We start from the raw sequence: 17,855 nt of genomic DNA, 5'->3' as shown, positions 1-17,855 counted from the left end.
CCCAATCCACATGATTTAGCATCAAAACGAACAAGCCCTTAAATGGAGGCACGGGGGACTCGGTGATCAGGCGATCAAGGACCGGTGGTGACACCTATCGTGATCATGAGTGGAGTGTATCATATACGTTACTCATGAGGGACTTAGTGGTTGGAGCCTCAAAACCATCCACGGTTTTTGAGTTTGTTCCTCAAAATGTGGATGAAGTTCCGGTGGAAACTAGAGGATAAGAGGAGGCATGTGGCGTCATTGTGAAGCTTGTCTCGATGCAAAGCAAAGTTGCGAAGAACTCATGGCTATCAAATCAACAGATCTTGGATTGTACCATAATATCTTAGGGGTTAAGTGGTTCGACTCTAGTTATCTAGGGACAAGTTGGAAACATGTTGTAATATCCATATAAATAAGGAGATGCTAATCCAATCAAACTTATTTCTCCCATGTTTTATTTTTTCCTTCTTCCAATTTGTTTTTTTCTCTTCCTAGTTTTTTTCTCCAATATTTCATTTGTGTAACTCTAGTAAAGTACCTGACCTTTGTGAAGGTTGAATTAAAGCGTCATTTCTCTATTTTTTTTTGAAATAAGTGGCAAAAGCTTTGCCACGCAAATATATTAGAAGAGGGAAAAAAATACAAACTCTGCATTACACAAGATAACAGCAAAGCCCCCAAAACCACTGCACCCCCTTATTTACAAAAACAAGCTACGACTAAAAGCAACCCCCATAAACTAACTCCACTCCCCTTGTCCTATTTAAATCCATTGATGCGTTCAGACCACTAGCCTTCAAATGAGTGCGGGAGAGATGCTCTGCTTTCAAACACTTCCTTGATTGAGAAGGCAACCTGCTCAATGTCTCTTTACTGCCCTTGGAACACTCGACGATTTCTCTCCAACCAAATGTGCCACCAAAAATATATCATAAGGCCATCAAAAAATTTCCTTGTATCTTTACTGCAGCGATTCCTCAGACTTTTCCACCATGTATATAGCGATCCTGAATTCTGAGTTCCTTGTAAGAATCAGAGGTTGGCCTAGTTCATTATCTTGTCCCACACTTTTTCTATGAAGGTGCAATCCTTGCACAGGTGAACCAAAGTCTCCGGTGACGAGTTGCATTAGCAGCAAATCGGGTTCGATGGCCATCCCCTTTTTTGAAGATTGTGAGCAGTCAACACCCTTTTGTGTAAAAGAGTCCACGCAAAGAAGCGACATTTCGGCTCAGCTTTTGCTTTCCAGATTGGACATATCTTCATTTTGCTAAAATTGGTTGCAAATTGAATCTGGTAGGCGCTACTTGTTGTATATTGCCCATCGGCCGTCCATCTCCATGAAATTGTATCGTCAGAATCATTGAGGCCATGCGTGTTGTTAATGGTTTGCCAAAGGGAAACGAATTCTGTTACCTCCTCCCCTTGATCAATGGGAGAACATAACCGTATCCGGCTACTATTTCTCAGAGCTTTGTATACCGTTATGTTTTTTCTTGTTGCTTTCTTGTATAAGCTTGGTGCGATGTTCCTCGGCGCCTGACCTTCAATCCAGCTAGATCTCTAGAAATCAGCCAGCTTCCCATCACCAATGGTCACAGTTGTGGAGGCATGAAAAAGGTCGACGTCTGTTCTATCACAAGGCAGTTGGAGACCAGTCCACGCTTTATCTTTGCATCTCCATCTAAACCAGAGCCATCTAAGCCTTAGAGCCCTCGCAAAACGCTCTAAATCTAGGATCCCGAGGCCCCCTTTATTCTTTGGCAAGCAAGTCACCGACCAATTGACCAAGCAATGTCCCCCACTGCAAAATTCCGGTTCTTCCCCTTTCCATAGAAAACTTCTTCTGATTTTATCAATATGTCGAAGCAACCATTTTTTGGCTGGAAAAACAGTCAGATGATATATCGGTTGAGCAGACAGAACCGACTTAACCAAGGTTTCTCTCCCCGCTTTGGAGAGCAGCCTACCTTTCCAAGGTTTCTCTAAAATTTATGGCCTATGTGCTTGCTTTGGTTTTGAACTTGTCTTTTTTCCATGCATTTCCCCTCCCCTTCTCTGTTTTGATGGGTTTTGATCTTTGCATTTCAAGCAAATTTTTGGTGGTCACCTTCCCTGTGGGAGTCGTGTATATATGGTTTAGATTTTTATGATATTTGGACATCGCTCGTTAGGTTTTCGAGATTTCCTCTCAAGACTGCTTGGGCTGAAAGTCGTTGGGTTGACTTCTTTGTACCATAGGTTTAATATGAATACGGAGGATCCAGTACCGCGCTGTTCATTTTACTTCCAGTAGCCATCAGTTGACGTGTGCAGTTGGTGTGGATTTTTTTTTTTGGTGCATGTGATCGCCGGGGCATCGGTTCGGAAAGCGAGCCAATATTTATCTCTTGAATTCGAGAAAATTTGTTGGCTCTCATTTATTTCTTCTTCGGTCGACTACTCTCGGTCCTTCGAGGCTTCGAATATACCAGAGCGACTAGCATCGGACAGTGTCTGGTGAGCCAACGGAGCAACGATCGAATACGCCAAACGTTCGATTGCATGAATAGTAAAAATGCACAGTGCAGAAGTCAGAAATCAGAACAGCGAAGTCAATATTTTTTTTTCAGTTTACAAGCTTCTAGTTTAAATAGAGAAACGAATTCTCTATCTAAATTAGTTGATATTTTAAAGGCTTGACTAGTTCAAAAATAACTCTCTTTAAACAAAAGCAAACTCTTCCAAAGGAGGACGCGGATGCATGCATGACCACGCCACCACAGTTTATACGCGTAGTGCTGTAGTGCAGAGGTGCAGGGCAAATGAAAATATTATTTACTTGTACAGCTGTACTAGCTAGCAGAGAAAGGTAGGGTCAGGATGTTTGGTTTTTATGCTTCGGTTCAAGGAAACAGGACACGGTTTTGGGTGCTTGAAAGAAAAGAATTGACTTGTAAACCTCTGGTTAGTTCTGCTAACTACTCTGCTGTGTGTTGACGTAGAGTAAGACAAGTGGCCAGAAAACTATTCTGCGGGGGACACGAAAGGCGGCATTACATACCTAGTGGATGCTGTGGCTCCCGGAGCGCATGGCAATGAAAATCTTGCATACGAAGGACATGGTAACGACTAATGCATGATGGAGACCATATATAGATCAAACATGAGCTAGCTATTGCAATAGTCAGCTATTGCAAGCGCTTGGAAAGACAGGAAACAGCCGAGACTTGCTGTATTTTTTAGTGAAATCCAATTTTGGGTTGCTATCTATCTATCCTAAGCGATGTATATTTGTATTTATTATCTTTACTGATGTACTAGTACTACTCCATTGATTCTAACACTCTTATCTATAAACTAGGTGTGTGCCCGTGCGTTGCCATGACCCACGGGAGTTAAAATTAGTATAAAACATATATATGAAACAACAAACATCACTTTGATATATAAAATCTGTGTGACAAAATATCACCGTAACTAATATTATATTGACGATATAAATATGTAACATTATTATAGATATGCCGACTCAAATTGAATGAAGATATCGAACAAACATTATAAGAAGTCGAACAACCATGTCAAAACATTTATTCATGAGTACCACCAAATACAATTTAAGGAACGAATAATAATTTCTTCTCTTGAAATGAAATTTAAAAAGGGTAACACATAGAGACCTGTCCGGACTTCAGAAGCTGCTCCAGCTTAAACCAACAATAGAACTCCCCACCTCTCATCGTGTTGATCATCAGTAATTGCCCTATCAAATGCACATCTGTGAAACCTGTTACTATGACCCTGCAAACTAAACATGTACACTATTAGCCAATTGCCTGTACCTACACTCTTCATATAGACATCTCCACTCCTAGAGTATAGTCATGTTTCAACGGTCATTTGTGGTCACATGCGTTCTGGTTGAACATTGCATGCCTCTGGGTTGCAATGTACAAAGTCTCAGCTCCGGTACCTAGTCATATTTAATAAAAAATGGAATTGCAAATCATTACCTCTTCAGTCCAAAAATATATAGATGTTTAAAGTAGCATCTAAACTGGGGTATAGAATCATGCTAAACAGTAACTCAAGTTACTGGAAATCCTATAACAAAATACACTTCTAAAAATCTAAGCAACAATTTTCAAAATGAGAATTTCCCTTGCCATAAATTTCACGCTCTCAGGTTTCAAATTATCAAATCACACTTTCTTCAAAGAAACAATCTTCTCATTTTCAAGATCACGGGCTTTGTAAACATTATTATATGTACGACCAATCTGAATAAACCAAAGAATAATTCTTGAAAACAATTTCCAAGGCAATAAAATTTACATGTGGCAATATTCACAATGAGTTAGTTCCATCGGAAGTACCCCTCACAACACTCATGAACACGTCTGAGCACATAATCTCAATAATTCAGTCCAAACCAAATTCTAGAAATGGTTTGAAATATATCAGCCAAATAACAATCCTCGCCTTTCATAGTTCAATGTCTAGACTTAAAGCATGAATCCAGAACAAAACAAACAGAACAATACTCTTTGTTATATTGCCGCCTTATTTCTAGAAATCCAGGAAAACTGAGCAGTCTTTGCCACTCTTAGCAAAAATATTCTACTATTTCTAATTAAACAACATTTGCAGGAAAAGTCAAAAGGAATACGAAAAGCAGTAGTCTACAGTTTAATTTCATTCCTTGTAAAAGACCAAACTTTGAAACATTCTTAATTAAACAACATCGTCGCCTTGACTGCACCACCATCGTCAGCCTAGGCCAGGGCCTGGGCCTCCGAGTCGAGCAGGAGCAGGATCGTGGGCTCCTCCTATAGCACCTCGCCCGATGGCGAGGGGGATTCGTGTGGTGGCAAGTTGGGTCTTGCTTGTCTGCCAGAGCCTCTCTTAATTCAGATATTTGTTATTCAAATTGTTCAACCTAAAAGAAAAGGTGCAAATATGTAATGGTGTCCACCTTGATATAGAGTAAGATAAGCAGTACACACAAAAAGTTAGTTTTCTTAACTAAAATTATGCTTCAAACAAGAATTTAGTTTCAGCTATGCATATGCTTCAGTTTAAAAGATTAGTTTCTCCTCCATCCATCACAAATTATAAGTGGTTTTGGCAGATCGTATTGAACATTTTTCGCTAAGCTTAGCCAGTTAGCTTGTTTAGTGTAGTATATAAATAAGTTTACCATGAAACTCAACCATCTTTTATTGGGAAGGTCTGAAAGTTTATAAGAGGTACTATTGGATCTAAGGTGTCATCCCACGACACTTCCCAATGCTGAATTAGTGCAGGTAGCCTTTTCCAAGAACTGGACGTAGAGAAACAAATGAGCTACCGTGGGTGCCCCTCCACGCCATGCCCCCAGGTTCATGTTCTCAATTGTTGTGACAAGAGCGCATAATAATATCTAGTGAGTATTATCATTAGCATGTGTTCGGATTGTAGCCCTCACCTAGAGCGTAAAAGTTGAGCATCTTATTAGCATGGTACCTGTCAGAAGATGCTGAAACCCCGCCAAGAATCAGGACAAGAAAGAGTTGTTAGATAAAATAGGAGTATGTTCCAGGCATCATGGTGGTTCTAGACCCGCCTAAATTCTGGCATAGGTTCAAGATCCACGATGCTTTATCCCAGTCACAGCAAGAGAAGAGCAAGGGAGCTAGTAACAGTGGTAGGTGCGATGGCGAACGCACCAGGGGATGACAGGATCGGAGACAAAATTCAAGCTTCAGAACCCTCTTCTTCAGCTCCTGATCAGTTCTCTTGTGCTTTTTTAACTGATCAAAAATCAATAAATCTCATGTAAATATACTTCAGTTCAACGTTATAGGAAACAAAGCATTTGTAACCAAGTTATGGGGGCCTCTTATGAACAAATAAAAGAAATATAGCATACCTGTGATTTAAGGTTCTTGGTTTTGTTCATCCAGTGAGTAGACAATATTCTAATTTCCCCTCTCAACGTCGCAATTTCAAAAGCTTTGGCAACTTCATCCATGATGTCGGTCTCGATCCTTATAACTATATCTTTAAGTTGCATTTGTGAGACCTCCCTTGCTTGTACATCCTTCTGGAGAAGATCAAGCTGCTCACCTAGATTGTTCACACGAAGTCTATGGTCTTTGAATGAGCTGTCCTTCTCATTCAGCTCAGCTATGACATGCACTACATCTGAGCTAACTTAGCTGATGCAACACCTACTTCTCCTGTAGCTTGAGTAAATGGCAGATGTGTTCTAAGATCATCCAACTCATGATGGTACTGTATATAATTAGAAAACATATTATTAAGGAACTGCATTTGGCTTGCGTGACAATGTAAGTCAAGCTAAAATTTATTTCCTGACACACACGGTAGGAATTTAGTAGTCATGAACATTCGATCAAGTTGATTAATAAAGAAGCGAACCAAGAAAACAATGTAAGTCAAGCTAAAATTTATTTCCTGACCACAAGTTTTTTTATAACCAAAGACATCAATTCTGCAAGAAAAAATATTGACTCCAAATTATTGTTGTTGTATTATAGTCAACCTTTTGGGGGCTCTATACATAGTATCCAAATTTTACCATAAGGAAATTAAAGTAAACAAAAAAGTTCAATTTAATGCCATAACTCCAATAAATTGCAAGAAGTGGTGTATTTTGCTGTGAAAGCTCTTTACCTGTTCCGTGCTACTTGTGGATGAACGTAGTTGCTCATCCTTGTCCTGTAAGCATTTCTGCAGCTTGATTACTTCCTCTTCTATGCTCCTTGTTTTTGTCTCCGCAAGCTGCTATTTTTTTCATTGTCAGCACAAACCCCACCAACAACCTCGAAGGTACCAGTTACATACTAAAAGGGAATTAGGCTTACACCTAGTTCCTAAGTAATTTTGGTGGTTGAATTGCCCAACACAAATAATTAGACTAACTAGTTTGCTCTAGTGTATAAGTTATACAGGTGCCAAAGGTTCACAACAAGCCAATTAAAAAGACCAATGTTGGGTTCAAAATAGAGAGCTAAAGGCATCCTGAAAGGCTCCACTGGTCTGGCGCACCGGACTGTCCGGTGTGCCACCGGACAGTGTCCGGTGCACCAGGGGACCTCGCGCAGAACTCCTCAGCCTCGGGAATTTTCAGAGCCGACACGCTATAATTCACCGGACATGTCCGGTGTACACCGGACAGTGTCCGGTGCTCCAGGAGGACGCGGCTCTGGAACTTGGCAGCCTCGGGAATTCGCAACCGCTGCTCCGCTATAATTCACCGGACATGTCCGGTGTAACAACGGGGCAACGGCTACTTCGCGCCAACGGTCGCCTGCAACAGCAATTAATGCGCGCCAGAGCGCGCAGAAGTCAGGCACGCCCATGCTGGCGCACCGGACACTCTACAGTACATGTCCGGTGCGCCACCGGACATCCAGGCGGGGCCCAGAAGTCAGAGCTCCAACGGTCAGAACCCAACGGCTTTGGTGACGTGGCTAGCGCACCGGACTGTCCGGTGCACCATACGACAGACAGCCTCCACCAACGGTCATGTTTGGTGGTTGGGGCTATAAATACCCCAACCACCCCACCATTCATTGTATCCAAGTTTTCCACTTCTCAACCACTTACAAAAGCTAGGCATTCAATTCTAGACACACCAAAGAGATCAAATCCTCTCTAACTTCACTCAAGGCTTTAGTGATTAGCGAGAGAGATTTGTCGTGTTCTTTTGAGCTCTTGCGCTTGGATTGCTTCTTTTCTTTCTCACTTGTTCTTGTGATCAAAACTCCATTGTAATCAAGGCAAGAGGCACCAATTGTGTGGTGGCCCTTGCGGGGAAGTTTTGTTCCCGGTTTTGATTTGAGAAGAGAAGCTCACTCGGTCCGAGGGACCGTTTGAGAGAGGGTAAGGGTTGAAAGAGACCCGGCCTTTGTGGCCTCCTCAACGGGGAGTAGGTTTGCGAGAACCGAACCTCGGTAAAACAAATCCGCGTGTCACACTCTTCATTTGCTTGCGATTTGTTTTGCGCCCTCTCTCTCGGACTCGTTATTATTTCTAACGCTAACCCGGCTTGTAGTTGTGATTAATTTTGTAAATTTCAGTTTCGCCCTATTCACCCCCCCTCTAGGCGACTATCAATTGGTATCGGAGCCCGGTGCTTCATTAGAGCCTAACCGCTCGAAGTGATGTCGGAAGATCACGCCAAGAAGGAGATGGAGACCGGCGAAAAGCCCACTACAAGCCACGGGAGCACTTCATCGGAAGAGTCCCGCACCAAGAGGAAGGAGAAGAAGAAGGACTCCTCCAAAGGGAAGGAGAAGAAATCTTCTTCACGCAAAGAGAAGAAGGAGAAATCCTCTTCCCACAAGCCGCATCGGAGTGGGGACAAGAAAAAGAGGATGAGGAAGGTGGTCTACTACGAGACCGATTCTTCATCGGCATCCACCTCCGGCTCCGACGCGGCGTCCGTCACTTCTAAGCGCCAAGAGCGTAAGAAGTATAGTAAGATTCCCCTACGCTACCCTCGCATTTCTAAACATACACCTTTACTTTCCGTCCCATTAGGCAAAACACCAACATTTGATGGTGAAGATTATGCTAGGTGGAGTGATTTAATGCGATTTCATCTAACCTCACTCCACAAAAGTATATGGGATGTTGTTGAGTTTGGTGCACAGGTACCATCCGTAGGGGATGAAAACTATGATGAGGATGAAGTGGCCCAAATCGAGCACTTCAACTCCCAAGCCACAACCATACTCCTCGCCTCTCTAAGTAGAGAGGAATATAACAAGGTGCAAGGGTTGAAGAATGCGAAGGAGATTTGGGATCTACTCAAGACCGTGCACGAGGGTGATGAACTCACCAAGATCACCAAGCGGGAAATGATCGAGGGGGAGCTCGGTCGCTTCCGTCTTCGCCAAGGGGGGGAGCCACAAGATATGTACAACCGGCTCAAAACCTTGGTGAACCAAGTGCGCAACCTCGGGAGCAAGAAATGGGATGACCACGAAGTGGTTAAGGTTATTCTTAGATCACTCATCTTCCTTAACCCCACTCAAGTTCAATTAATTCGTGGTAATCCTAGATACACACTAATGACTCCCGAGGAAGTTATCGGGAATTTTGTGAGCTTTGAATGTATGATCAAGGGCTCAAAGAAGATCAACGAGCTTGATGATCCCTCCACATCCGAAGCACAACCGGTGGCTTTCAAGGCGACGGAGGAGAAGAAGGAGGAGTCTACACCAAGTAGACAACCAATCGACGCTTCAAAGCTCGACAATGAGGAGATGGCTTTAATCATCAAAAGCTTTCGCCAAATCCTCAAGCAACGGAAGGGGAAGGATTACAAATCCCGTTCCAAGAAGGTTTGCTACAAGTGTGGTAAGCCCGGTCACTTTATTGCTAAATGTCCATTATCAAGTGACAGTGACAGGGATAACGACAAGAAGGGCAAGACGAGAGAAAAGAAGAGGTACCACAAGAAGAGGGGCGGCAATGCCCACGTATGCCGCGAGTGGGACTCCGACGAGAGCTCCACCGACTCCTCTGACGACGAGGACGCCGCCAACATCGCCGTCACCAAGGGACTCCTCTTCCCCAACGTCGGCCACAAGTGCCTCATGGCAAAGGACGGCAAAAAGAAGAAGGTTAAATCTAAATCCTCCACTAAATATGAGTCTTCTAGTGATGATAATGCTAGTGATGAGGAGGATAATTTGCGTACTCTTTTTGCCAACCTTAACATGGAACAAAAGGAAAAATTAAATGAATTAATTAGTGCTATTCATGAAAATTAAGGAAAATAAGAAACATATTAAGGTTAAAAATGCTTATGCTCTAGAAATGGAAAAATGTGAGAAATTATCTAGTGAGCTAAGCACATGCCATGACACTATTACCAACCTTAGAAATGAAAATGCCAAATTAATTGCTAAGGTTGATTCTCATGTTTGTAATGTTTCAACTTCCAATCCTAGAGATGATAATGTTGATTTACTTGCTAGGATTGATGAGTTAAATATTTCTATTGCTAGCCTTAGGATTGAAAATGAGAAATTGCTTGCTAAGGATAAAGATTTTGATGTTTGCAATGCTACTATTTCCGACCTTAGAACTAAGAATGATATATTGCATGCTAAGGTTGTAGAATTAAAATCTTACAAAACCTCTACATCTACCGTTGAGCACACTTCTATTTGTACTAGATGTAGAGATGTTGATGTTAATGCTATTCATGATCACATGGCTTTAATTAAACAACAAAATGATCATATAGCAAAATTAGATGCTAAAATTGCCGAGCATAACTTAGAAAATGAAAAATTTAAATTTGCTAGAAGTATGCTCTATAGTGGGAGACGCCCTGGCATTAAGGATGGCATCGGCTTCCAAAGGGGAGACAATGTCAAAATTAATGCCCCTCCTAAGAAATTGTCAAACTTTGTTAAGGGCAAGGCTCCCATGCCTCAGGATAACGAGGGTTACATTTTATACCCTGCCGGTTATCCCGAGAGCAAAATTAGGAGAATTCATTATAGGAAGTCTCACTCTGGCCCTAATCATGCATTTATGTATAAGGGTGAGACATCTAGCTCTAGGCAACCAACCCGTGCTAAGTTGCCTAAAAGGAGAACTCCTAATGCATCAAATGATCATGACATTTCATTCAAAACTTTTGATGCATCATATGTTTTAACTAACAAATCCGGCAAGGTAGTTGTCAAGTATGTTGGGGGCAAACACAAGAACTCGAAAACTTGTGTTTGGGTTCCCAAAGTTCTTGTTTCTAATGCCAAAGGACCCAAAACCGTTTGGGTACCTAAAGTCAAGAACTAAACTTGTTTTGTAGGTTTATGCATCCGGGGGCTCAAGTTGGATCATCGATAGCGGGTGCACAAACCACATGACTGGGGAGAAGAAAATGTTCTCCTCCTACGAGAAAAACCAAGATCCCCAACGAGCTATCACATTCGGGGATGGAAATCAAGGTTCGGTCAAAGGTTTGGGTAAAATTGCTATATCTCCTGACCATTCTATTTCCAATGTTTTTCTCGTAGATTCATTAGATTACAATTTGCTCTCTGTATCTCAATTATGCAAAATGGGTTACAACTGTCTCTTTACTGATGTAGGTGTCACTGTCTTTAGAAGAAGTGATGATTCAATAACATTTAAGGGTGTGTTAGAGGGTCAGCTATACTTAGTAGATTTTGATAGAGCTGAACTCGACACATGCTTAATTGCTAAGACTAACATGGGTTGGCTCTGGCACCGCCGACTAGCCCATGTTGGGATGAAGAATCTTCATAAGCTTCTAAAGGGAGAGCACATTTTAGGACTAACCAATGTTCATTTTGAGAAAGACAGGGTTTGTAGCGCATGCCAAGCAGGAAAGCAAGTTGGTGCCCATCATCCACACAAGAACATCATGATGACCGACAGGCCGCTTGAGCTACTCCACATGGATCTATTCGGCCCGATTGCTTACATAAGCATCGGCGGGAGTAAGTATTGTCTTGTAATAGTGGATGATTATTCTCGCTTCACTTGGATATTCTTTTTACAGGAAAAATCGCAAACCCAAGAGACCTTAAAGGGATTCTTGAGACGGGCTCAAAATGAGTTCGCCTTAAGGATCGAGAAAATTAGAAGCGACAACGGGACGGAGTTCAAGAACTCTCAAATCGAAGGCTTCCTTGAGGAGGAGGGCATCAAGCATGAGTTCTCTTCTCCCTACACACCACAACAAAATGGTGTAGTGGAGAGGAAGAATCGAACTCTATTGGACATGGCAAGAACCATGCTTGATGAGTACAAGACTTCGGATCGGTTTTGGGCCGAGGCGGTCAACACCGCCTGCTACGCCATCAACCGGTTATATCTACACCGAATCCTCAAGAAGACATCTTATGAACTCCTAACCGGTAAAAAGCCCAATATTTCATATTTTAGAGTCTTTGGTAGCAAATGTTTTATTCTTGTTAAAAGAGGTAGAAAATCTAAATTTGCTCCTAAGACTGTAGAAGGCTTTTTACTAGGATATGATTCAAACACAAGGGCATATAGAGTCTTTAACAAGTCCACTGGACAAGTTGAAGTTTCTTGTGACGTTGTGTTTGATGAGACTAATGGCTCTCAAGTAGAGCAAGTTGATCTTGATGAGATAGGTAATGAAGAGGCTCCATGCATCGCACTAAGGAACATGTCCGTTGGGGATGTGTGTCCTAAAGAATCCGAAGAGCCTCCAAATGCACAAGATCAACCGTCCTCCTCCACGCAAGCATCTCCACCAACTCAAAATAAGGATGAAGCTCAAGTTGATGAAATAGAAGATCAAGCAAATGAGCCACCTCAAGATGACGGCAATAATCAAGGGGGAGATGCCAATGATCAAGACAAGGAGGATGAAGAACAAAGACCACCACACCCAAGAGTCCACCAAGCAATCCAACGAGATCACCCCGTCGACACCATCCTCGGCGACATTCATAAGGGGGTAACCACTCGATCTCGTGTTGCACATTTTTGTGAGCATTACTCTTTTGTTGCCTCTATTGAGCCCCACAGGGTAGAGGAAGCACTCCAAGATTAGGATTGGGTGGTGGCGATGCAAGAGGAGCTCAACAACTTCACTAGGAATAAGGTATGGCACTTAGTTCCACGTCCTAATCAAAATGTTGTAGGAACCAAATGGGTCTTCCGCAACAAGCAAGATGAGCATGGTGTGGTGACAAGGAACAAAGCTCGACTTGTGGCCAATGGATACTCCCAAGTCGAAGGTTTGGATTTCGGTGAAACCTATGCACCCGTAGCTAGGCTTGAGTCAATTCGTATATTATTGGCCTATGCTACTTACCATGGCTTTAAGCTTTATCAAATGGACGTGAAAAGTGCCTTCCTCAATGGACCAATCAAGGAAGAGGTCTATGTTGAGCAACCTCCCGGCTTTGAAGATAGTGAGTACCCTAACCATGTCTATAGACTCTCTAAGGCGCTTTATGGGCTCAAGCAAGCCCCAAGAGCATGGTATGAATGCCTAAGAGATTTCCTTATAGCTAATGGCTTCAAAGTCGGCAAGGCCGATCCTACTTTATTCACTAAAACTCTTAACAATGATTTGTTTGTATGCCAAATTTATGTTGATGATATTATATTTGGGTCTACTAACGAATCTACATGTGAAGAATTTAGTAGGATCATGACACAAAAATTCGAGATGTCGATGATGGGGGAGTTGCAGTATTTTCTAGGATTTCAAGTCAAGCAACTTCAAGAAGGCACCTTCATTAGCCAAACGAAGTATACTCAAGACGTTCTAACCAAGTTTGGAATGAAGGATGCTAAGCCCATCAAGACACCCATGGGAACCAATGGGCATCTCGACCTCGACACGGGAGGTAAATCCGTCAATCAAAAGGTATATCGGTCGATGATAGGTTCTTTACTCTATTTATGTGCATCTCGACCGGACATTATGCTTTCCGTTTGCATGTGTGCAAGATTCCAATCCGACCCTAAGGAATCTCACCTTACGTCCGTAAAACGAATCTTGAGATATTTGGCTTATACTCCTAAGTTTGGGCTTTGGTACCCTCGGGGATCCACATTTGATTTGATTGGTTATTCGGATGCCGACTGGGCGGGGTGTAAGATTAATAGAAAGAGCACATCAGGGACTTGCCAGTTCTTGGGAAGGTCCTTGGTGTCTTGGGCTTCAAAGAAGCAAAATTCGGTCGCTCTTTCTACCGCCGAAGCCGAGTACATTGCCGTAGGCCATTGTTGCGCGCAATTGCTTTGGATGAGGCAAACCCTGCGGGACTACGGTTACAAATTAACCAAAGTCCCTTTGCTATGTGATAATGAGAGTGCAATCAAGATGGCGGATAATCCCGTCGAGCATAGCCGCACTAAACACATAGCCATTCGGTATCATTTTCTTAGGGATCACCAACAAAAGGGAGATATCGAGATTTCTTACATTAACACTAAAGATCAATTAGCCGATATCTTTACCAAGCCTCTTGATGAACAAACTTTTAACAAACTTAGGCATGAGCTCAATATTCTTGATTCGCGCAATTTCTTTTGCTAAATTGCACACATAGCTCATTTGTATACCTTTGATCATGTCTCTTTCATATGCTATGACTAATGTGTTTTCAAGTCTATTTCAAACCAAGTCATAGGTGTATTGAAAGGGAATTGGAGTCTTCGGCAAAGACAAAGGCTTCCACTCCGTAACTCATCCTTTGCCGTCACTCCAAGCAACTCTCCATTTCCGGGGGAGAAAGCATGAGCACCAAGCAAAAGGACTTCGTCTTTGGTATAATCTTCACTCATTTATTTTTTACCAAAGGAGGAGAGAGTAATTCTTAGGGCTCTAATGATTCCGTTTTTGGCGATTCATGCCAAAGGGGGAGAAAGTAAGAGCCCAAAGCAAAAGGACCGCACCACCACCTAATTTTAAAACTAATGATTTTCAAATTGGTATCTCATTGTGTTCAAAAAGGGGGAGAAAGTAGTATTTTCAAAATTAATATCAAAACCCTCTTGAACACTAAGAGGAGGATTTCATCAAGGGGGAGTTTTGTATAGTCAAAGGAAAAGCATTTGAAACAAGGGGAGAAAATTTCAAATCTTGAAAATGCTTTGCAAAATCTTATTCATTTACCTTTGACTATTTGCAAAAGAACTTTAAAATGGATTTACAAAAGAATTTGCAAAAACAAAATCAGTGGTGCAAGCGTGGTCCAAAATGATAAAAATGAAGAAACAATCCATGCATATCTTGTAAGTATTTATATTGGCTCAATTCCAAGCAACCTTTGCACTTACATTATGCAAACTAGTTCAATTATGCGCTTCCATATTTGCTTTGGTTTGTGTTGGCATCAATCACCAAAAAGGGGGAGATTGAAAGGGAATTAGGCTTACACCTAGTTCCTAAGTAATTTTGGTGGTTGAATTGCCCAACACAAATAATTGGACTAACTAGTTTGCTCTAGTGTATAAGTTATACAGGTGCCAAAGGTTCACAACAAGCCAATTAAAAAGACCAATGTTGGGTTCAAAATAGAGAGCTAAAGGCATCCTGAAAGGCTCCACTGGTCTGGCGCACCGGACAGTGTCCGGTGCACCAGGGGACCTCGCGCAGAACTCCTCAGCCTCAGGAATTTTCAGAGCCGGCGCGCTATAATTCACCGGACATGTCCGGTGTACACCGGACAGTGTCCGGTGCTCCAGGAGGACGCGGCTCTGGAACTTGGCAGCCTCGGGAATTCGCAACCGCTGCTCCGCTATAATTCACCGGACATGTCCGGTGTACACCGGACTGTCCGGTGTAACAACGGGGCAACGACTACTTCGCGCCAATGGTCGCCTGCAACAGCAATTAATGCGCGCCAGAGCGCGTAGAAGTCAGGCACGCCCATGCTGGCGCACCGGACATTCTACAGTACATGTCCGGTGCGCCACCGGACATCCAGGCGGGGCCCAGAAGTCAGAGCTCCAATGGTCAGAACCCAACGGCTTTGGTGACGTGGCTAGCGCACCGGACATGTCCGGTGTGCACCGGACTGTCCGGTGCACCATACGACAGACAGCCTCCACCAACGGTCATGTTTGGTGGTTGGGGCTATAAATACCCCAACCACCCCACCATTCATTGTATCCAAGTTTTCCACTTCTCAACCACTTACAAGAGCTAGGCATTCAATTCTAGACACACCAAAGAGATCAAATCCTCTCCAACTTCACTCAAGGCTTTAGTGATTAGCGAGAGAGATTTGTCGTGTTCTTTTGAGCTCTTGCGCTTGGATTGCTTCTTTTCTTTCTCACTTGTTCTTGTGATCAAAACTCCATTGTAATCAAGGCAAGAGGCACCAATTGTGTGGTGGCCCTTGCGGGGAAGTTTTGTTCCCGGTTTTGATTTAAGAAGAGAAGCTCACTCGGTCCGAGGGACCGTTTGAGAGAGGGTAAGGGTTGAAAGAGACCCGGCCTTTGTGGCCTCCTCAACGGGGAGTAGGTTTGCGAGAACCGAACCTCGGTAAAACAAATCCGCGTGTCACACTCTTCATTTGCTTGCGATTTGTTTTGCGCCCTCTCTCTCGGACTCGTTATTATTTCTAACGCTAACCCGGCTTGTAGTTGTGATTAATTTTGTAAATTTCAGTTTCGCCCTATTCACCCCCCCTCTAGGCGACTATCACATACTAACCTTTCTAGTTTGAGATTCCCTTACAAACAGCTGCTCCTAGGAAGCAAGCTTGCTCCTCACACCCTTGAGCTCATATGACAATGACACCACCTTCCTCTTAAAGCTCAACTTCTTCTTTGTAAGATCCATCAGCAACGGATCCAAATTCGACGACGAAGAAACTGATGATGGTGGCACCACCTTCTCCGAGACAAATAGCAGACCACAAGACAACACGTTGAGGAAGCAAGGGAGGGGAATGGACTTGGCTTGACTCACGTCGGGTACGGTCATCAGTGTAGGTGTGACCAGACTTGGGTTGACTCATGTCGCGTTGTCTTGGACTGTGGGGCTGGTGGAGACCACTGGCGAGGAGACGGCGAAGGCGACGTCAACCATCCCCAGGTGTTGAGGAAGCAGTGGATCAGAGCCACGGAGGCCGCCAGCGAGGAGACGGCCAAGTGCGGCTGCGGCAGGAGGCGATGCGTGGGCGAGGGGCCCTTGGCCGCCATGCCGAGCAACCCCATCCCCTGGATCTGGAGACGACGGTGTCCTAACTGGACGGCGTGTTCACAATCCGACCTCCACCACGACGAATGCACCCAGCGACGAGTCTAGGCAGCGTGACTCCAGGTCTCCACGTGGTTCTCCCCTGCCCTAAGCGGAGCTCCAACCCGCTTGCCGCTGTTGCAAAGACCCGGACGAGTCAGCCGGACCTCCGTCGTCGTTGTCGCCTTCGGTGGGGGGATCCGCGGCGTGACTGTAGGTGTTTATGGCGGCGTGCAGAGGGGAGGAGGGTGGGGGATCCGCGGCGCTATGCGACGCGTGCGCGTTGATGGCGGAGAGCAGAGGCGGAGGAGGGTGGGCTCTGGTTTACGGATGGAAGATTCTACCATGGATGGAAGTGGGCGACACGGTTTCTGGGGCGGAGGGAGCACAGAGGGAGCGCACTGGCGATGGCAGGCGGGCGCAGCGCGTGGGGAAGACGACATCAATGGAAAGAAGCGCGGCGTGCGGGAGGGATGCGGAACCGGCAGAACCGTGCACTACTGGCCAATGTGGACGCCTACGATAGACATTTAAGTAGCAGTAGAGATTTAGTTAGGTATAAAATAATTTGATCTAGACCTATTACAAAGAATAGCAGTAGTAACTTTCCGCGGAAACTAAAAAAAAGGAGGGATCGGTTTATGGGGGGCACTGCGGGTGATAAGGGTTTATTTAGGGTAGCTTAACTAACTCATTCACAAAAACAGTTTTATTCCACAAAAAAATAGTGAAACCGTTCTGGATCCATAAAATTCAGATGCACCAAAAATTTGGCGGGTCGTCTATGGGCCAGATCCACCATTTTGGGAAACCTCCCCCAACTGTGCTCCACCAACCGAAGTTCTGCGGGGTTGGTAAACATTACCATTGGTAAACACTCACTAGAAAAGGTAGCGCCCTATCGGGCGCTATACTTGCCGCCTCCCTCTCGTGTTTCAGGCAATTCTTAAGCAAACAAAACAAAGTATTTTATCCAATAACAAGAAACCATCACATCTGTATGGAACAAACATAGTAAGCACAAAACCGCAACATACACCTCGATGCAGGTATCTGCTACAAAGGTTGTGGATTCCTAGAATTGAGCTATATTCCCCTAACATAAAAGTAAGGAAATGCAGAACTAAGAAAAATGTGTCTCTCAGAG

General features: G+C 43.8%; 1 pseudogene; it reads right to left on the bottom strand.

Annotated features, from left to right (window-relative positions):
• Nucleotides 1–5,416: 5,416 nt before the first annotated feature.
• LOC103648581 (nuclear envelope-associated protein 2-like) lies at nucleotides 5,417–16,939 on the bottom strand (annotated as a pseudogene).
• Nucleotides 16,940–17,855: the final 916 nt, after the last annotated feature.

This window comes from Zea mays, chromosome 2 (genome assembly GCF_902167145.1).
Source record: "Zea mays cultivar B73 chromosome 2, Zm-B73-REFERENCE-NAM-5.0, whole genome shotgun sequence".
Taxonomy (NCBI): domain Eukaryota; kingdom Viridiplantae; phylum Streptophyta; class Magnoliopsida; order Poales; family Poaceae; genus Zea; species Zea mays.
The sequence above is the reverse complement of the archived record's forward strand: the minus strand, read 5'-3'. Positions and strand labels throughout refer to the sequence as shown.